The sequence below is a fragment of the Lithobates pipiens genome, unplaced genomic scaffold (genome assembly GCF_037356315.1).
Source record: "Lithobates pipiens isolate NorthernLeopardFrog02 unplaced genomic scaffold, aLitPip1_a1.2 Scaffold_16, whole genome shotgun sequence".
NCBI classification, from domain to species: Eukaryota; Metazoa; Chordata; class Amphibia; order Anura; family Ranidae; genus Lithobates; species Lithobates pipiens.
Window position 1 is genome coordinate 28,049,934 of NW_027507748.1, and position 16,949 is coordinate 28,066,882.

The following is a 16,949-nucleotide window of genomic DNA, read 5'->3' on the forward strand; positions in this document are numbered from 1 at the left end:
ACATTTGATGATCAGCAGATTTATTTTTTTTGTTCAAAAAGGATTGGCTATTGAACTTCATTTTTCTCGCGCTTCGTACGTGTCGTACGTCACCGCATTCCTGACGTTCGAAATTTCCGACCAACTTTGTGTGACCGTGTGTATGCAAGACAAGTTTGAGCCAAAAAAAATCCATGGATTTTGTTGTCGGAATGTCCAATCAATGTCCGATCATGTGTACGGGGCATAAGAAATAGAACAAGGAGCAGAATATAGGAGGAGAGGGCAGCGTGACAAAGAGATGAGCTCATCACTGTGCTGCTTCTCCTTTCCCTGTCCAGTCACAGGTTGGGGGCTTGTCCGGGATGACCTGTGATGAGAAGAAGTGGGTTGAATGATGTTGGTCATTAGAGGGCATCTAGTGGCAGAAAAAAAAGTTATTTGTGGGGGAAATCTCTGTTATTTTATTTTTTATTAGGCATTTCATTTTTATCTGGTTATTTCAGCTGGAGTTATGCTTTAAAATGTATGTCCAGCCAAACCTTTTTTTTCTCAGTTTTGGATAGGGAAATGGGGAAGGGTTAAAACTTCCTCTACTGCTTTCCGGGACTGGTCATGCTGACAACATTTTTGGAAGTGAGGGGAACGCTCCAACAGCAACACAGAAATAAAAAAATGATTTTCCTTAGTAGAGTATAGGAAGGTTCCCGCCACCCACATTCCTCTCCGCTCCTCGCTATGATGGGCTGTCTCACTGACCAATAGGAATACACAGGAGGCTGGAAAATCCAAGGATGTGGCTCTAATGCCGCGTACACACAACCGGACTTTCTGGCAGACTAGGTCCAATGGTCTTCCCGACGGACTTTCCGAACGAACGGACTAAGTCAGTTCGAAAGTCCGATCATTTTGAACGTGATGACGTAAGACGGCACTAAAAAAGGAAGTTCAATAGCCAATAGCTGCCCTTGCGTCGTATTTGGTCCGTTGGACCAGCACACAGACGAACGGTTTTCCCGATAGGCATTGAGTCAGTCGGAGAGATTTGAAACATGTTCTATTTCTAGGTCCTTCTGATTTTGTAAGTAAAAAATGATCGGATTAGCCAACACATAATCGGATTGTCCGACAGAAAGATTCCGACGGACCTAGTCTGCCGGAAAGTCTGGTTGTGTGTACACAGCATAGCAAGAAGTTTTGCAGACTTCTATGGGTATGAGGGGGGTTGGAGGGTCAAGTTAAATTACCTATAATTCAGCTCAATATTTGCATGCTTACTGTACCATATTTCCAATTTCCCATTGTTGTTTTGCTTATACAGATTTAAAGAGTCTCTCCCTAGTGGAAGACCACATTTCAGTGCAATATCCTGATCAACAACCAACACTTAGAGAAAGTATTTTTTTTCAACCAGTCAACCATGACTGGCTGACTTCTACTGGGAGAGAAGGTTAGCAAGCAAGGTTAGCAAGACACAGTGATTTTCCGGCTGTGCTAAGCATGACATGTGATAGGCTCATATGCAGTGATGGAGCAAGACCCTTCATCACCCAAAAGTGTTCACTTTCCCCCCATGACCTGTGTCCGTTTTTGCTCTCCCAACCCCCCACCCCCTCTGCTAATACGCCTACCACTCAGCCTGATCCTGCCTATATCTATATCCTAACCAACAGTAATCTGACAAGAAAAGAAAGGAAAGGAAAGGAAGGAAGTGAAAGGATAGAAAACTAAAGCAAGTAAGTCCCTTTTTTGCTCCCCCCAACACCCCACCATGGTAAAACTACTACCCCTTGGCCCAACCCTGCTTATAAGTATAGAATTACTATCTACACTAATTACTAAATACCTGGTTTAATGATCAAGGTATCACTGTGCATGATTGTCCAGCAAACTGGCCTGACTTAAACCCCCTAGAGAATCTGTGGGGTATTGTCAAGAGGAAGATGAGTGACACCAGACCCAACAATGTAGATGAGCTGAAGGCCACTATCAAAGCAACCTGGGCTTCCATAACACCTCAGCAGTGCCACAGGCTGATCGCCTCCATGCCACGCCGTCAGGGGCGTAACTAGAAATCACAGGGCCCCATAGCAAAATGTTGTATGGGCCCCCCCACCAAAAAAAAATGAACTAATGCCATTAAACAACAGACTACCACACCCATGTGGCACAGTACCCAGGCAACAGCTTATATTAATTTTGAACAACAAAGTATGCAGTATACTGTATGCAGCCCCTGAAGGGAACACATTGCTGACCTCCAGGCCTTCTAACCAATTTCTGTTCTGTTATATAAAATGAAATAGTTCAACTCACCATAATGCAAAATCAGTGGGATCCCTGAGCGTGTCACTTGCCATCATCGCCTGCCACCAGATGCAGATTGTAACTTGTCACACGTTGTGAAATGTCACCTACCACATGCTGCGGATTGTACACTTGCCACATCCCAGATTGTCACTTGCCAAGTCACCTGCCACACATTATGGATTGTCACTTGCCACGTCCTGGATTGTCACTTGCCACGTCACTTGCCACACATTATGGATTGTCACTTGCCACGGCCTGGATTGTCACTTGCCACACATTAAGGATTGTCACTTGTCACATCACCTGCCACACGTTGCGGATTGTCCACTTGCCACGTCGCCTGCCACCAGATGCAGATTGTCACTTGTCACACATTGCAGAATGTCACCCGCCACATGTTGCGGATTGTCCACTTGCCACGTCCCGGATTGTCACTTGCCACGTTACCTGCCACACATTACGGATTGTCACTTGCCATGTCCTAGATTGTCACTTGCCACGTCTCGGGTTGTCACTTGCCACGTCACCTGCCACACATTACGGATTGTCATTTGCCACGTCACCTGCCACACATTACGGATTGTCACTTGCCACGTCACCTGCCACACATTACGGATTGTCACTTGTCAGGTCACGGATTTTCACTTGCCACGTCACCTGCCACATGTTACGGATTGTCACTTGCCACATCCAGGTTGTCACTTGCCACGTCACCTGCCACACATTACGGATTGTCACTTGCCACGTCCTAGATTGCCACACTTTACAGATTGCCACTTACCACATCCTAGATTGTCACTTGCCACACATTATGTATTGTCACTTGCACGTCCCGGGTTGTCATGTGCCACGTCACCTGCCACACATTACGGATTGTCACTTGTCACATCACGGATTTTCACTTGCCACGTCACCTGCCACATGTTACGGATTGTCACTTGCCACATCCAGGTTGTCACTTGCCATGTCACCTGCCACACGTTACGGATTGTCACTTGCCACGTCCCTGGTTGTCACTTGCCACGTTGTCTGCCACACATTATGGATTGTCATTTGCCACGTCATGGATTTTCACTTGCCACGTCACCTGCCACACGTTACGGATTGTCACTTGCCACATCCCGGGTTGTCACTTGCCACGTCACCTGCCACACATTACGGATTGTCACTTGCCACGTCACCTGCCACACATTATGGATTGTCACTTGTCACGTCACTGATTTTCACTTGCCACGTCACCTGCCACATGTTACGGATTGTCACTTGCCACATCCAGGTTGTCACTTGCCACGTCACCTGCCACACATTACGGATTGTCACTTGCCACGTCACCTGCCACACATTACAGATTGTCACTTGTCACGTATTTTCACTTGCCACGTCACCTGCCACATGTTACGGATTGTCACTTGCCACATCCAGGTTGTCACTTGCCATGTCACCAGCCACACGTTACGGATTGTCACTTGCCACGTCCCTGGTTGTTACTTGCCACGTTGCCTGCCACACATTATGGATTGTCACTTGCTCTGCCACTTTCCTGCTGTGTCACAGAGTCAGGCAGTAGATTATCAGTCAGGCAGCAGAGAGATAATGTCATCTCTCTGCTTCCTGGCTGCCTGCACAGTGAGGGGGAACTGCACTGCAGGGATGAGAGGGCGGCGAGAGATGATGTCATCTCTATGCTCCCCCGCCCGTCAGCTCCCTGATTGGCCAGCCCGCTCACGCCCACTCTCTCACCAGCGGACCGGCCACTCTCATCTGCCTCCCACTATCACCCGCGGAGCCGCCCGCGGACCACCCGCGGAGCCGCCCGCGGACCACCCGCGGAGCCGCCCGCGGAGCCACCCGCGGAGCCGCCCGCGGAGCCGCCCGCGGACCACCCGCGGAGCCGCGGACTGCCCGCGGACCACCCGCGGAGCCGCGGACTGCCCGCGGACCACCCGCGGAGCCGCGGACTACCCGCGGACCGCCCGCTCTCACCCGCGGGCCGCCCGCGGACCACCCGCGGAGCCGCCCGCGGAGCCACGGCACCTATCCTCACCGGGCCCCACTTGACTGCGGGCCCCATAGCGCCCGCATGTGTTGCTATGGCGGTAGTTCCGCCACTGCACGCCGTATTGACGTAGTAATTCATACAAAAGGAGCCGTGACCAAATACTGAGTTCATACCACACTGTACATGGACAGACTTTTCCGTAAGCCAACATTTCTGTATTAAAAACTTTTTTTTTTCTTGGCATTATGCAATATTCATGTTTTTTGAGATACTGAATTTTGGATTGTCACTAGATGTAATCCATAATCATCAACATTAAAAGAAAGAATTGCTTGAAATATATCACTCTGTACGTAGCGAACCTATATAAAATATATGAGTTTCGCTTTTTGAATTAAATTACAGAAATAAATAAAATGTTTGATGATATTCTAATGCACCTGTATATGCGAAGCCAGAAAGAAAGAAAGAAAGAAAGAAAGACAGAAAGAAAGAAAGAAAGAAAGAGAAAGAAAGACAGAAAGAAAAACAGAAAGAAATAGAAAGAAAGACAGAAAGAAAGACAGAAAGAAAGAAAGAAAGAAAGAAAAAAAAAAGAAAGAAAAAAAGAAAGAAAGAAAGAAAGAAGAAGAAAGAAAGAAGAAGAAAGAAAGGAAGAAAGAAAGAAGAAAAAAAGAAAGAAGAAAGAAAAAGAAAGAAAGAAAGAAAGAAAGAAGAAGAAAGAAAAAGAAAGAAAGAAGAAGAAAGAAAAAGAAAGAAAGAAAACAAAAGTAAATAGGGAATGAAAGGGACATTTTGAGGAGAGAAATGAAGGAAGTAAAGAAGAGATGGTGAGAAAACATAAGGAAAATAAAAAAGAAGGAAGGGAAATCAAGGAAGCAATGAAAATGGTGGGATGGAATCAGTGGCGTACTAAGAGTGGGGCGGGGGGTGCGGGCCGCACCGGGTGCCACACCCTGGGGGGGGGGGGGTGCCAGGCCAGCGCCCTCCCCCTCCGACTGAAGAGACAGCGCCGTTCTGATCAGTCTCGGGCAGCGGCTGTCACTCACAGCCGAGCAGAGTGAAGCCGCCTCCCCCTCCTCTTGTATGGCTACACAGTGCTGTCCATGAAGGAGGGGGAGGCGGCTTCACTGAAGCCGCCTCCCTCTCCTCCTCCTCCTCCATACACAGCACTGTGTAGCCATACAAGAGGAGGGGGAGGCGGCTTCACTCTGCTTGGCTGTGAGTGACAGCCGCTGCCCGAGACTGATCAGAACGGCGCAACGCAACCACAGAGAAGGGGATTATTGCGCCAGGTCCCGGATCACTGCCGACAGGTGTCACTGGCTCTGTGTCCTCCCGGTACAGGTCAGTGCTGGTCATACAGAGAGAGACCAAGGAGGGGGAGGGGGAGGGGGGGTGTGAAGAGATTCTCTGCAGCTCTTATTATGTAACCGCAAGATGCAGCTGAGGAGGACTACAAGTCCCAACATACCGGGCTGTGTGGGCTTACAGTTCTCCTCTGCTGAGCATAGCAGCTTTGTATGCTTGGACTTGTAGTCCTCCATAGTGCAGCCTTGCATGCTGGGACTTGTAGGCCTCCTCTGTAGTACAGTGCAGCCTTGCATGCTGGGACTTGTAGTCCTCTGTAATGCAGTGCAGCCTTGCTTGCTGGGACTTGTAGTCCTCTTCTGTAGCGCAGTGCAGCTCTGCATGCTGGGACTTGTAGTCCTCTTCTATAGTGCAGTGCAGCCTTACATGCTGGGAGGTGTGGTCCTCCTCAGTAGTACAGTGCATGCTGGGACTTGTAGTCCTCCTCTGTAATGCAGTGCAGCCTTGCATACTGGGACGTGTACTCCCCTTCTATAGTGCAGTGCAGCCTTGCATGCTGGGACCTGTGGCCCTCTATAGTGCAGAGTAGCCTTGCATGCTGGGACCTGTGGTCCTCCTCTGTAATCCAGTGGAGGCCTTGCATGCTGGGACACGTAGTCATCTATAGTGCAGTGCAGCCTTGCATGCTGGGACCTGTGGTCCTCTATAGTGCAGAGTAGCCTTGCATGCTGGGACTTGTGGTCCTCCTTGGTAATGCAGTGCAGCCTTGCATGCTGGGACTTGTAGTCCTCTATAGTGCAGTGCTGCCTTGCATGCTGGGATTTGTGGACCTCCTCTGTAGTACAGTGCGTGCTGGGACTTGTAGCCCTCCTCTGTAATGCATTGCAGCCTTGCATGCTGGGATATGTAGTCCTCTTATTTGGTGGGGTCTACAATGAAGATGGGGGGTCTGTACTGTAGGGGTCTGTGTAACATGCAGGGGGTCCAGAGCTGTGAGGGGCTGTGTAATGTAAAGGGATGCAGAGGTGCAGGGTGCTGTGTAATGTAAAGGGGTCCAGAGGTGCAGTTGTGGAGAGGGGGGGTACAAAGTAGTGACAAAAAGATATTGAAGGATGCAGAGGTATGCGGGGGGCAAAGTGAGGTGTTTTTACATTTTAAGGTGGGGGGGGGGGAGGTTGCCAGGCATAGGATTCGCCCCGAGTGCCAAATGCTCTAGGTACGCCCCTGGATGGAATACAAATTAAAAGGAAGAAACTAAAAAGGGAGGGAAGGAGGAATGAAGGGAAAAAAAGAGAAAATAGGGACAGAACGGGAGAATGAAAGAATGAAAGAGAAAGAAAGAAAGAAATTAGTTTCCTTGTAGTTGAACGAATGCATTCTTCTAAAATGTCAGTTCTCCTTTAAAACTTAATTTTGTCCCTCTTTTTTGGACGCTACCCAATCCCCGCTCCATCCCTTTGCCCTTACCAAGATAAATATTTCATCCAATAAAAAGTTCATTTAATCCATCTAAGAGATTAATCTCTTGTTTTCTTTTCTGCATTAAATATACAGCGGCAGACATTGTATTCCTGAAAGCATTATTAAATCTACGAGGGAATTCATCTTATATCCATTTCATATGTATTTATGGAGCAGAGAAATGGCGCCTTTATTACTCCGACTAATACCCGAAGCAGAGATAAATCTTTTCATTTTTAATATGTGAATTCGAGCCATTAGCAAATAAGGATCTGGTTTCTTCATAATGGCCAGGCTGTGATTTAAACCATGTAGGGTCGTATTCTTTTATTAATACGTCCATTATTTAATAATTAGTCTATTGATGGCACACATACAGTATACATTATGTGTATATATATATATATATATATATATATATATATATATATATATATATATATATACACAATGAAAATGCTCATTGTAGTGAAATCTATTTACTGCTTTATATATTAAACAATGTATTTTTTAACTGCTAAGCCCATATTTCATCTATGGTGGTGCTGGCTCTTACGTTCATACTGACAGCAATTTAGAACGAGTTCTGTTAGTTGGCGGGAAAGGTTATTAATGATGGCAACATTCCATGCGGTTCATTAAAGGGTAGTTGATGTGTTGGCCTGTAAACAGTTTCCTTGACTGTGAAAATTATATGCTTTGTGAGTCCTCAGTTCTACGAAACACCGCTGACACCGAGCCGCTTAGATGGTGAAGAAATGGTGAGGTTGAATATGGATTCGATTTCCAGCCCAGGATCGCCAGTTGTCTGCTGACTTCAAGGTCAACTCTGATGCCGTGTACACACTATCGGAATTCTCGTCGGGAAAAGCTCTGATGGTTTTCCCGTCTGAACTCCGACGGAATTTCACTCAAACGGTCTTGCCTACACGCGTTCACACCAAATTCCGACCGCCAAGAACGCGGTGACATACAGCATGTACGACGGGACTAGAAAAAGGAAGTTCAATACCTATTAGCCAATAGCTTCCATCTCATAGTTGAATCTGAGCATGCGTGAGTTTTGCGGAATTGCATACACACGATCAGAGTTTCCCATAGAAAGTTTTTGAGAATTAAAAATTGAGAGCATGCTTTCAAATTTTTGCTGGCGGGAATTCAGCCAGCTAAATTCTGTGGAGCATACACACGGTCGCATTTTCCGATTAAAAGTTCTCATTGGTCTTTTGCTGGCCGAAATTCCAATTGTCTGTACATGGCATAAGTTGTCAGGAATATGTATAGGTGGACTAAACTTCATTATAAAGTTATATGAAATTACAAAGTTCATTATATGAAAAAAGCTTATATATACATATATATATATATATATATATATATATATATATATATATATATATATATATATATATATATATATATATATATTGTATATATTATGAACAACACTTGCCGTATACAATGCAGTGCCGACAACCATGTCAGCTCAAATATATAAGAAACCGGAGCAAAAAGGGGGTGCAGCACTGCAGAAGTCCAAATTTATTAGGTTCAATAGAACATGTACAAATTAGCAACGGTTTATATACAGTGTTTATCATTTTTCACTTCGAAGGACACCAGTCTAAAATGTAAAAAATATGAATCTTAATTATGTTCATTATTAATGGGAAACCTGAGCCATGGATATTGCACACAACCACCTTGATGAAATCAATTTCACATCAAAAGGACCTCTTCACATCAGAGATTCCCCCCTTCAGATCAAAGGTCCCCCATTATACCAGTGGTCCTCCTATTACATCAGAGATCCCCCCTTCAGATCAGAGACCTCTCATTGCACCAGAGGTTCCCCATCACATCATAGGTAGCCCCACCGCATCAGAGGTCCCTACCATCACACCTCCACCACATCATAGTTTCATAGTTAGTAAGGTTGAATAAAGACACCAGTCCATCCAGTTCAACCTGAGTGAGTGTCTACAATTGTCCCTATCCCTACATTGCACACTCACATCAGTCCCTACCCTCAAGGAGCCCCTCAATCCAAGGTCCCCATTCATATACTAGGGCCAATTTTGGACAGAAGCCAATTAACCTACCTGCATGTCTTTGGATTGTGGGAGGAAACCGGAGTACCCAGAGGAAACCCACGCAGGCACAGGGAGAACATGCAAACTCCAAGCAGGTAGTGTCATGGTTGGGATTTGAACCAGTGACCCTTCTTACTGCTAGGTGAGAGTGCTAACCACTACACCACTGTGCCACACCACATCAGAGGTCCCCCATCACATCAGAGGTCCCCCATCACATAAGAGGTCCCCTAATAATAACAGAGATTCCCCCTTCAGATGAGAGGTCTCTCATCACATCAGAGGTTTCCCATTACATTGGAGGGAAACCCATCACATCAGAGGTCCCCCCATCACACTTCCATCACATAAGAGACCCCCCATCACATCAGAGCCCTTCTTCACATGAGAGGTTCCCCATAACTTCAGTGATAACCTCATCACATAATAGATCCCCCCTTCATATGAGAGGTCTCTCATCACACTAGTGTTTCCCCATCACATCAGAGGTAACCCTGTTGCATCAGAGGTCCCCCATCACACCTCGATCACATCAGAGATCCCCCATCACATCAGAGACCCTTCTTCACATCAGAGGCCCCCTCATCACATCAGAACATCTCCATATCACATCAGAGGTCCCCTCATCACATCAGAGGTCCCCCCATCACATAGGTCTACCATCACATCACAGGTCCCCCTCTTACATTAGAGTTCCCACTATAAACACCCCATCACATCAGAGCTCCTTCTTCATGTAAGAGGCCTCCATCATGTCATAGTCCCTACCCTACAATTGCCCCTATACAATATCTACTCTATGGCCAGCACATAAGCTTAAAGGACACATTCACCTTTTTTTTTTTAAATCCCCCCAGGCCCCTTCAATACACTAACCTGTGCCATTCCTTCTTGCCCCTAGCAGATCTGTACTTATGTTCTCATATGGCTACAGCTTCTCTCTGTGCTGTCTGCAACAACCAGTACAACTCTGGGGCCGGACAGCGGTTGGAGGGTGTAAGTACAAACCTGAGGGAGAAGGGGGTTGTTAAGGTTCAGCATTTTCTGATTGGAGGTGGTGGAGAGGTAGGGCAGAGACATCATACTCTCCACCTTGTCCAACCAGAGAATGATTTGCATTCATGGGGAAAATGCAAAGCATTCTCTGAATGGTGTCCATACGGAGCAGCCAACCTGCGGTGTTCAGTAAGCACCAGGCCAGCTGCTCGCCACAGGAAGCTAGTGGAGATCACTGGAGTAGTGGGTGCCTACTACAGTGATTTACAGCTTCTAGAGAGATCCCTCAGGTATGAAATATACATTGGTCCAAGCTGGAGCAATTTATCCATGTAATAATATCCATATCTGGAATTTAGCTTTAAATGTTTAGCTAAACGTCTTTATTTTAGGAATTTTATGTAGCAGTCCCATTCTTTTCCTTCCTGTGGTATGGTGGTGGGCAGGGAGCAGTGGCAAAGCAGAAGTGTCCCAGTGGGGTTGAAGCTGCCATAGGCATGGCCACTGTGCTGTTTAGGTCAGTGGTACTAAAGACCACTGGATAAGACGACTGCATCACTATGTCCAGGGCTCCTGATAAGGCAGTACAGCTGGCCCTCATGTACAGGGCCCAGTTCCCATCAGTTCAAAAAGGAGGCCTGGGCACCTGCCGAGAAGGAGGGACGGCTGTACTGCCCTATTGATCCTTTTGTGGTCCCACTTACAACACTGCTGGCTTCTACACCCTTTCTCCCTCCAGCTGTGCTGCAGGGGGATCAGTATCTGCGCCCCCACCCCCCTGCTGTCAGGGCTCCACCTTGTGTACCCCCCTTACCCCCGCAGCTTATCCGGCTTCCCTCCTCTCCTGCCGGAAGCTGCTGCAGGCACACAGGGTGATCGGTTTCAAGATAGAGGGCGGGGGCTGGTAAAAATGCATAGCTCCCAACTGTCCCTGGTTTCCGAGGGACTGTCCCTGATTTGGAACCAAGTCTCTCTGTCCCTCTTTCCTCCTCATTTGTCCCTCATTTTTGTCTGATCTATATAGTTGTACATAAAATGCACTATTTTTCTTACAAAAAGTGTTTTATAGTGCTAAACTTTTTATCCAGTTTCTAAATTGGGACATTTCTATATTCCAAAAGCCAATATAAAGGAATAGTAGTAAAAACAAAAGCACTTGTGGGTTTAACCCATCATTTTTTTTCTTTTTTTGTACAATTCTCCTTTAAGGGGTGTGTCCTATGCTCCCTATCCATACTTTTGCTAATAGGTGTCCCTCATTCCCCTCTCAGAAATGTGTGAGGTATGAATATGTCCTTTTTCCCCTGAATGAACACAGTGAGCTATCGGTACCGAGCACTCCTGTGTTCATTCGTAACGGAAGCATAGTAAACTGTGCGTGCTATGCTTTCGTTTATGGGTGAACCGAAATCAGCTCAGCACAGAGCACTCCCCGTTCATTTACTGTTTGGAGCAGCTGAGGCTGCAGAGAAAGGGGCTGGGGAATATCTGTACTTAGTCCCTTTCTCTGTCTCTAAAGTGACATATTAGAGGCCTTTTTAGACCCCTTATATTTCACCAAAGCCCCCAGAGGGATTGCTTATAAATGTAAAAATAAAATAAAAATTCTAAGAAAAATGTAAAATGAAAATCCAAAGAGAAAAAAATCTAAAAAAGAATTAAAGGAAAAATTAAGAGCTCCATCTTTGAGGAGATATTTTATGGAGGGGGCTTTGTCAGGTAGGCTGTATGGGGCCAGTTGATTAATAACAGCACCCCTGACTATGTCCCCCCTATAGTACAGTATCTGAGAACCATGGGGGGGTATTAAAATGATAGCTGGCTGCTGAGACTCAATGTCGTCCAGCAACAGGTTTCCACAGTTATCTGTAGCTGGAGGAAAGGACACAAAGGTGCCTACATGCAGAACAGGAAAACGAAGAAGTGGAATCGAGAACCCCTCTGCCAAGTAAAAAAAAAAAAAATCCAAACTGGAGTTCTGCTTTAAATTCCCTTGGTCAGACACAAACTTGTTGGTTTTCAGAGCCTGAAAAACAAATCCCGAGTACGAAAGCTCTGAAAGCCTTCAAATCCCATGGTTGTCCATCCCGTATCAAACAGCTGGAAAGTATGCATCAGCACACTCTAAGGATTACAGGCTATGTATATAGCAGGATATATATATGCTCTTTGTTACAATCACAGTGCAAGCTTGAAGCGTGTGGCTGATCCTACTGGCTCTATGTCTCCGGTTAATATCACATTATGGGAAAATTCCATAAAAGAATGTTTTTTTTGTTTTTGTTTTACTGCGCCATAAACTAGGAGACATTGAACAGGGTTGTCTGTTCTCTTCTCTCCTCTTTCTGTCCTTTGAATTTACTGGAGGTATTTATTAGTCGCCAACCATCGTGTGTCTTTTTTGTTTTTTTTTGTTCAATTTTAGCTAAAACGCTTTCGAGATAAAATCAATGCACAAAGTACGCCGGCAATGCTGTTGATTTCACGTACAAAAATTGTTCTGCTACATTTTGCTTAAAGCAAACATGTTGTGGATTTGTACTACTTGAACCTGAAGATGGAAGTTCCATACCAAAGTATCAAAAACCAAAATGTGGTTTTATTCCAGACATATAGGGGAGGCGATAGCCAATGCGTTTTTGGGGGTCAAGCGTCTCCTCCCTTAATCAGGACTTAAAAAGATATGGAATCAGCTGGTATGAACTGTGTCTTGGAAGAACGCGGTACCATTCAAACAGCTGCTGTTGACTATAACCATAGATTTAAAAAAAAAAGCAAACTAATATTATTACATGACCAAAGTTCTGATATTATATGTAATTTTATTGGCCCCTAAATCATCCAGGAAATGTTCAGCAGCTCCCAGTTGACGGTACGAGGCTTATTGGATTCCACAGAACCTCTGAGACACCTGTACTGTTCCATTTTGCAACAAGCACCTTAGTGGACAATACAAATCAGCCGTTCTCAACCAATCAAGCTCTAGAGTTCTTCAAGAGGTTTCTAGGTGTTCCTTGAGTTGTAGCTGATTGACCGCCTATCTTATGGTACCTACATAGTTCCAGAGCCAAGGTCACTTGGTAGAGCCAACAGCATAAAACCAATGATTTTCTTTTTACTGTCTGTAAGGGTGTTTGCCCTATTATATCATAGGCACCTTAGTGGACAATACAAAGATGTCATTTTAAACCAGTGAAGCTCCAGGATTCTTCAAGAGGTTTCTAAAGCCACGTACACACGTAGCCGTCTGTCCGCCGTACTTAGTCTGGCGGACTTCCCGCCAGACTGTCCGTCGGACTTTCCGAACGGGCTACTTGCCCACACACGGCACTTTTTGAGCGGACTAATACGGCGTACTAAGTCCGCCGTACTATCCGCCCTACTTTTGAAATGAACGGACTCGCCCACACACGCGGAGGAAAGTCCGCTCATTTCGAGCGCGTCTCCAGGTAGGCGGGGCCCGCGAAGGAGACATCGCTGGCCCCGCCGCCTGGTATGGACTTAAAGGGGAACCCCAACGCCGGAAAAAATCGGAGTGGGGGTCCCCCCCCAAGTCCACAACAGACCCTTGTCTGAGCACGCTACCCGGCCGGCCAGGAAAGGGGGGGGCGAGCGAGCGCCCCCCACCCCCTCCTGAACCATACCAGGCCGTGTGCCCTCAACATGGGGGGTGCCTTGGGGAAGGGGGGGGCCGCGCGGCCCCCCCACCCCAAAGCACCTTGTCCCCATGTTGATGAGGACAAGGGCCTCTTCCCGACAACCCTGGCCGTTGGTTGTCGGGGTCTGCGGGCAGGGGGCTTATCGGAATCCGGGAGCCCCCTTTAATAAGGGGGCCCCCGGATACCGGCCCCCCACCCTATGTGAATGAGTATGGGGTACAATGTACCCCTACCCATTCACCTGTAAAATAAAAGTACAAAAAAAACACAACACATGAGATAAAATACTTTAGTGCACAGCTCCGGGGGTCTTCCGTCTTCGGGGGTCTTCTCGCCGGACTCCTCCGCTATCTTCTTGTAGCTCTTTTGCTAGCGGAGGAGTCTGGCTTTCTTCCTCGCCGCCGGCCTCTTCTTCCGACTTCGGGGGTCTTGTCCCCCTCTTCGGTTCTTGTGCCGGGCCACCGCGCCTTCTTATAGCTCTTTTACAGGCGGTGGCCCGGTCTTCTGTCGCGAGTTTGAGTTGAGTTTCTGGATGGTTGGCAACCCAGCTTTTTGCAGTCTATGGCAGGACAAATGCAACAGAAGAGACCCGATACACCGCTTACTATTGCAAAGCGAATGCAAGGAAGCCTTCAAGCCCCTTGACACCTTTATGCTTTATGTGATAAATTGCAGTTTTAGTAAAACCGTGTTAACATTCATTAATAATACATGTTCCTATAATCATTTCATATGCTCACTTACAGTTTGCACGTGAAAAATGCAGGAAATGGCATGCGATTTACAAGCACAAAGGTGTCAATTAAACTTTTTGTATCTTGAAATTATACAAATTTACTGATTTGGCTCCAGTCTAACCTCAGTCTGTTTATATCCTGTTCATCTTAGTGCATTGTGGTAACCTTTTGCTGAGCATCTCAGCAACACACGGCAAGTTTTGACAAACGCGGTACCAATGCTTTGAGGCAGCGCAGCACCACACACTTGCCTTGTAGCCCACCCCAACACATTTGTGTGTTGTGGTGTGCTGCCTTTAACAAAGTGCATGTCCAATGTTCAGTGCAATGGAACCTTTTTTGAAATGTTCTTGGTTTTGTTCACAGATGATTGATGAATCTGGGAGCAGTGGTCGCTCAGCAGGAGTCCAACACATCCCGCTGCTGAGCCAGAGTCTGAGCTCTCCAATCAGCAGGGACCATGTTGTACATTCTCTAATCCAGGGGTCTCCAAACTTTATAAACAAAGGGCCAGTTTACTATTCTCTAAACTTTAGGGGGGCCAGACTGTGGCCAGTGGGAGAAGAAAATGTCTTGGCGTCAGTGGGAGTAATCAATGTCCCATCGTTGGTATTAGGGGGAGTAATAGTGTCCCATCATTGGTGGCAGAGGGAGGAATATTGTCCCATCATTGGTGTCAATAATAGCACCCCATCATTGGTGTCAGTGGGAGGAATAGTGTCCCATCATTGGTATTAATGGGAGGAATAGTGCCCCATCATTGAAATCAGTGGGAGGAATTGTGCCCATCATTGGTGCCAGTGGGATATATAGTGCCCCATCATTGGTGTCGGTGGGAGGAGTAATGCCCCAACATTGGTGTCAGTGTGAGGAATAGTGCCCCATCGTTGGAATCAGTGGGAGGACTTGTACCCATCATTGGTGTCAGTGGGAGATATAGTGCCCCATCATTAGTGTCAGTGGGAGGAATAGTGCTCCATTGTCGGTGTCAATGACGGGAACTATGCCCCACTGTTGCTGATAGTGGGGGGAATAACGCCCTAAGAGCTGGATAAAAGCAAGCAAAGGTCCACAGTTTGGAGACCACCGGTCTACTCTAAGGAAGGCATGCCCCAGTACGGTGTATTGTGGTGCCAATGCATCAAGGCAGCCCAGCATAATGTACCTGCTCTGTAGCCCACCGAAAAACACAAAGTGTGTTGTGATGCCCTGCCTCAAAAAAAAAAAATTGCATGTCCAATTTCAATTTTCAGTGCAATGTGAGCCCATTTAAAATGTTCTTGGCTTTGTTCACAAATGTTTGATAAATATAAAAGTAGTGGTCTCTCTGCAGAGGTCTATACCAACCAACCCCCCCCCCCCCTAGTTGAGCCAGAGTCCGAGCTCTATAATTAGCAGGGAGCATGAACTTTTCTCGTTGCAGATGTCTGACTCAGTTGGGAGCATTTTCGAACTTCGTAGAGAGATCAGCGTTTCCATAGAGAGAACCAGGGTTCTTCTCAACAGCCTGCAAGCAGGGGACAGACTTCCCTACTCAGGCTGTGGCTGCTTTAGAAAGAAAACAAACTGTAAGACATTGCACTCCTTTAGTCTTGATTAGGGATGAGCTTCGTGTTCGGCCGTTCGGCGAATTCCGAACGTTTGGGCCGCTCGCGTCAAAATTCGAGTGACCCATGATTGGCCAAGCATGCACTGTGACCCCGCATGCTTGGCCAATCGCAGCGCCGGCAGCGAGGAGAGCCATGATTGGCCACAGGCATTCTGCCTGTGGCCAATCATAGCTCAGGCTGTGTAGTGCACGCCCCACACTATATAAGGCCGCCTTTGAGGCGGCTTCGTGTAGTGTGTTACTTAGCATCTGAAGCAGTGGGTGTTCTGTGTACCTTCAACACAGTACACACCAATCGTTTTTGGCTGATTTCCTATCTTGCTGCTGTGTAGTGGTTGTTGTCTGTGCCCTGACTGCAGTATACACCACTATATTCACCTCACCTATATAGCTAGTGATCTAGCTTTAACCACTTAACAACTGCCCATTGCCGATTAACGGCTTCAGGGGGGTTGTTTAACTCTGAGAGGCCGTTAATTAACGGCCTCCCAGAATTCTGCTCTCGCGTGCCCCGAGGTGTGCGCACTCGAGAGCATCCGTGACCGCCGGGTCGCATCACGGATCACGGTAAACGGCCGCTCATAGCGGCCGCTTACCACGTGATTGCTCCGTCAAATGACGGAGTGATCACTTGGAAACAAACCGGCGTCATGTTATGACGCCTGTTCCTCCCTCCCCTCTCTGTACCGATCGGTACAGCGGAGGGGAAAGAGATCGGTGTCAGCAGCGATGTGGGCTGCATCTGCAGTGCCCACATCACTGCCCACCGAATTTAACCCCTCAATTCCCTGCCAA

General features: G+C 46.9%; 1 protein-coding gene across 2 annotated transcripts in view; it reads right to left on the reverse strand.

Annotated features, from left to right (window-relative positions):
* The window catches only part of LSAMP (limbic system associated membrane protein), an 869,682-nt gene that overhangs the window by 470,023 nt on the left and 382,710 nt on the right, over nt 1–16,949 (reverse strand). The window lies entirely within an intron of this gene.